This window comes from Sesamum indicum, unplaced genomic scaffold (assembly GCF_000512975.1).
Source record: "Sesamum indicum cultivar Zhongzhi No. 13 unplaced genomic scaffold, S_indicum_v1.0 scaffold00307, whole genome shotgun sequence".
In the NCBI taxonomy this organism is placed as follows: domain Eukaryota; kingdom Viridiplantae; phylum Streptophyta; class Magnoliopsida; order Lamiales; family Pedaliaceae; genus Sesamum; species Sesamum indicum.
The window spans coordinates 11,752-17,568 of NW_011628200.1; the positions used below are offsets into that span (position 1 = coordinate 11,752).

At 31.5% G+C, this 5,817-nt stretch overlaps 1 pseudogene; it reads right to left on the bottom strand.

The window, feature by feature from the left end:
- Positions 1 to 332: 332 nt before the first annotated feature.
- LOC105180066 lies at positions 333 to 2,165 on the bottom strand (annotated as a pseudogene).
- Between the last annotated feature and the right edge of the window lie 3,652 nt (positions 2,166 to 5,817).

The following is a 5,817-nucleotide window of genomic DNA, read 5'->3' on the forward strand; positions in this document are numbered from 1 at the left end:
ACGTTGAGTCTGTTGAGACCTGTGACTTGCTGAGTTGATCTCTGTGATCCTGAGTTTGTGTGGAGCAACCGTGGGTTGGCTTGAGTGGGTGCGGTGCCCGGTGACCGTGACCCTTTAACGACTGAATCTGGCTTAGTTCCTGAGCCTCTTTCTGAATACGATTTTATTCCTTTATCTTATTGTTCTTGTGTCTTTCAAATTATTATTGTATATCTGGTTTGTAATCCTTAAGGAGTTTTGTACTCCAAAATATAAAGTGTAATAGTTGGTTAGGCATTGTTGATAAAGGATACCACAGTGGGTTTCGTACCTAACAAGATCAAGATATTGTGTTAACAAAATTTTTCTTACCTTTGCTTTAGAACCTCGTAATTCTCTTCTCTTTGGCTACCACCAATAAGTTCCCCCATCTAGTAAGAACAAGTGGTCAAATTATTGAAAATTCATAACAAGCTTTATCAAAGAATTACCCATAATATTTCAATCTACTTGGAAAAATAATGTGTTATAGAGAGAAGGGGAGAAAAGGAGAGAGAAGAATAAGAGCCTACCTTAGGTACAAGCACGTTCGTTACAACAACAGTTTTATTTTCTTCATTGACCTTCATATTTCTGGCTTTGCTTGCTTTTGGATGGTTATAGACGATATCTGTTATCATAATTTGGGAGGAAATCGATCATGTATAAGCTATGAGTTGATGAATTGAAGATGATGGATAGAAGATATAGCAATTTACTTTCATGTTCAGAAGCTAAATTAATCCCCCATTCTGCTTTATTCTCAAATTTTCTCACTTTCGTTGCTTCCTCAAGAATGGCAACTGCCTCACTGTAAGCGACTCTGTGAAACTTGGATTTTGCAACCATTTCAAGTCGTTGGAGGGTAGTTCTATCAATGGTCAAGCCATAGCAATGGTCAAGCAACCACTGACAAAGAAACCTGACATATGCTTCCGCACAGTTCATATCATCCTACAAAAGTGTCAACTCTATAATCTTCTATGCTAGAGCATACTTGGAAGAACTTAAAAAGAAAGATAACAACGATTGCAAGTTTCTGGGAATAGGGTAGCAACACAATGGTTGTTTAGTGTCGATTTTCAAAGAAATATGGATTAGTAATCTCGCCGTTTAACTGTAGCTACAGATGAGGAAAAAGAATCTGTTGACAAAGTTATAAAACTAGTAGATTTAAATCAACTAATCCTATCCAAAAGGATAGGAAAACATTAGCAACACTTCCGACTGAATTTGGGCCACATCAAAGTGAGGATATGTTGCATCTAGATAGATTTTACACAATTAGTCATTATAGTGCAGACAAAAGTTTTCAGTGTGCATGAATTTGTCCCTATAAGATCATTTATGTGTATTTCTCAAGGAGTGGAATATGTAGTATGATAGACAAAAAGTTGAATTGCTTTCTTTTTCATGTGTATTCAAAATTTTGTACGAATACACAGAAACGCTTACAATTAGCACACCTTTATATCAGCAAATGCTATCTCATGTTCCACCATCCAAAATTCAGTAAGCTATCTTGGAGTATGCGATTGTTCAGCTCGAAACGTAACGTTGGCCGTATACACGCTACTGAGAGCACATGCATATGTTTCTATAGTTGTCCTGATACATTCAAAATGCTTGCCTGCTGAAAACATCTTCAGCATAGTCAACTTTTCCATCCCTCTTGGGAATAGCACCACCAAACTTCCATCTCTCAGCCAACTTGTGCCATTCATGCAGCTTTCAGAGGTTCTCTTTAGCGTTGGTACACTCAGCAACAATTTCCTCCTTACTTGCTTTAGCAAACTTTAGCTTGGCTACTATTTCTCCTTTCTCCTTGACAACAAGCTCAGGAGCTTTTATGTCAGATTCTCAAGGAGGAGGGTTCTCTTTTAGCTCCTCAAAATTTTCAACATCACTTATTATTGTTGTGACTTGAAACATCTCCACCCTCACAATCACTAGTTGCATAATAGGAGTATGCACATAAAGGAAACCATGCTTCTGGAAGAATGTGTGGGTAGCATATGCCAAGGCATTTCGTGGATTCTAGCAACTGCAGAAATCTACATGACCAAAAGAAAAATTTATTCAAAAAAGGGGGAATTAGAGACAAGTGCTTTAAAGGAAAGAAAATTTGCTAACAAATTTACTTGCATATTAGGGATCATATAAGATATAATAATCTATTGAACTTTTTTACCAGCTGTGTTCCAGCAGTCCAGCGGAATCTATATTAAAGGAACAACATTTTGTTTTCTAAACTATAACTAAGGGGTTTAGGTGTAAAATGTGAATTCTTTTAGGGGTTGCAAGCGAAGTTTTGGAACTCTTTGTTTCTTTTTTTTGGGGGGTGGGTGGGGAGGGGATTGAGGAAGTATAGTTCACATTTTCATAGGAAGTTTAAGTGTAATTAACCCTAATTAATAATGTAGATGTAAAATTGCTGATGTTAATAGTTCATATGTTGTTAACTTGGAAGAGAGTCAAGACTAAGAGTCTCAAGGTGTGAGTCATTTAGGGTAGTGTTCACAAAGACTTGTGCTTTTGAAGTAGCGATATTGAAATTGAGGCAAAGGATGTCCAGAGTTTTTGTAATAAGCAGCAAGAATAGGAAAAGAGTCTGAAGTTGGATTGTTTAGTGAAAAATAGAAATTCTGTATAAATAAACCTTGACATATATATACACTAGAGTGTGCCCGTGCATGGATTAAATTAATTAATAATTAAAAGATATCTCATAAAATTTTAATTATGTCGAAGTCAACTGAAAGAGATGCTTTTAGATAAATAGTACAAATACATTTTGTTCTGAAATAAAAGTGCATCAATATTAAAAAAAAAATAAAAATTCATAATATATATACAAAGAGATATATCAGTTGAAATAAATGAATAAGTATTACTTTTATAAACTAAAAGACAATCATATTCATATTGAAGAAAACTACTAAGAATGAATTTAAGTATGAGTTTAATAATATATTAACATACTACTCAAATTTTGTTAATAAAGTTTAGGTGAACTATAAAGAAGATAAATTGCAAATTAATTGATGAAAATATAATTAACTTGTCGAAGTTCAAGTTATAATATACAATACAAAAAAAATCAACTAAATGACTAATTCAAAATTGAAACTTTATGCTAATTGACAATAATTTAAAAGCCTTGTTTATTTTTTTTCAAAGTTTCAGATCCTTTATCATAAACAATACTTAAGGAAAAGCTCATCACTTCCAATCTTACCCAAACAGACTAAGTTCATATATACAGGAATATCACATGTACCGTTTACATAAGACCAAACTATAGATTACACTGGAAGTGGATCAGACATTCCATTCCCACAATGTGACAATGACTGACTAACGAAGTTAACTCATTTGTCTTAACAGTAAGATGCCAAAAACCTAGAGATTGCAATTGTCTACTTGGGTACATGAGATTTGCATTCTATATATCAACTGTCATCTCATGTTTAGAGAAGGGAATATTAAAATCATATGCAGGTAGTATGGCTACTATTGTAGGCAAAATTTCAGCATACTATTACTGCTATTATTGTACTCAGAACATCAAAGCATAAAATCATCCTCTCGAATGCTCCGATACTTTATTATTTAGAGAAATCCACCAAATTACCTTTATGAAGAACAAGAGATAATTGACCAAAATAGTTATAATGTAAAACAAATTTATGAATGGACATTGATGGATTTACAGAAAGACAAATATAATACTATACATAAAATGATGATGTATAGTACTATCTGTAAAGGAAATAATAAATACGATAAAGCTATTGCTAAAATGATCATAGCAGGATTCATTGGCCAATTAAAAGGGTGGTGGGATAATTATCTTAGCCAAACTGATAAAGATGAAATATTAAATACAATGAAACTTGAAGATAATATCTCAGAGGAGAAAGCAATTTATACATTAGCTATAAACATCGTTGAGCATTTTACAGATAGATGGTCAGATAACAGTGAAAATATTCAAACACTTCTATAGAATCTAAAATGTAAGACATTAACTTCATTTAGATGGTATAAAGATGTATTTCTTAGTAGAGTTATGGAACTCCCAGAGTCAAATGATTCTCATTGGAAGTCTAAATTTATAGATGATCTCCCTCATTTTTTTGCAAAAAGGGTTAGAAATGTCCTAAGAAAAGGAGACCTGCACATTAATTATAATCAATATACTTATGGGAGGTTAATTGGAACCTGTATCCAGGAAGGATTAAATTAATGCAATGAAATTAGATTAAATAAATAAATTAAAAGATAAAATTTAACAAAGAAAAGTCAATTAGGACAATTTTGTGCTCAATTTCGGATGGAAATGAAACCATCCAATAAATAAAAAATCTCTAGGAATAGAACTTTGGGGTTGAAGGAAAAGAGGTACAAAAAGAAAAAATTTAGAAAAGAAATAAATAAAGAAAAAGACTTAGCTAGAAAAAATGAATGGAAGGCTAAAAATAATACCACAAAGAAAATAAAAAGATGTTATATTTGTGGAGAAACAGATCATCTTGCAAATAGATGCAAAAACAAAAAAGAAGAAACAAGAAGATATAAAAAATATTAAAAATACAATCAGTCTCTTACTAATAGACTTGAGAAGATTGAAATTAGCAAAGATAATGAAATAACAGAAGAAAAAAGGAAGATTTTCTATCCACTTTGGAAATAGTCAGTAGTCAAAAATGGAATGTTAAAATTGATTTTTTAATAAATAACAATTTCAGGAAAACATTTACTGCTCTTATTGACTGTATTAAAGAAGGTCTTATACCAACTAAGTATTTTGAAGAAACGATCCACTCTTTATCATCTGCCAATGGCCAAAAACTCAATATAAGCTTTAAAATTCCAAAAGCTTACATATGTAATAATAAAAAATGTATTCCAACAAGTTTCCTGCTAATAAAAGATTTAACAAATGAAATTATTCTTGGAACACCTTTCCTTAAAAAGATTTTTTCGAGAAAGAATAATAATGAAAAGGGTATAATAGGAACTTTTGATAATGAAACAATAAAATTTGAATCATCACCCAATCAATAGACAAAGTTATAAATGAAATAAAAGACTTGATAATATCCAAGATCAACAAAATATGTTTCATTAAGGAAGAAATAAATTCACTACAAATAAATGAACAACTTAAAAATTCTAAATTACAAGGAAAGATTAAAGTGATTCAAAATAAATTTGAACTAGAAATATGTGACGAACAACCCAATGCATTTTGGCATAGGAAAAAGTATATTGTTAGCCTTCCCTACGAAAATGAATTTTCGGAAGCAAATATCCCCACTAAGGCAAGGCCTTGCCAAATGAATACTGAATATTTAGAATTATGTAAGAATGAAATTAATTCACTAATTAAGAAAAAACTAATTAGGTCCTCAAAATCACCATGGTCATGTACTGCATTTTATTTTAGCAAATATGTAGAAAATGAAAGAGGAAAACCCAAGCTTGTGATAAATTATAAGCCTCTTAATAAAGTCTTAAAATGGATAAGATATCCGATTCCTAATAAGAAGGATCTGTTAGATAGATTACACAGGGCAATAATTTTCTCAAAATTTGACTTAAAATCAGGATATTGGCAAATTCAAATAAATGATTCAGATAGATACAAAACAACATTTACAGTCCCATTTGGATATTATGAATGGAATGTTATGCCATTTGGATTAAAAAATGCACCTTCAAAATTTCAAAATATTATGAATGATATTTTTAATCAATTCTCTAATTTTATCATCGTCTATATTGATGATATCT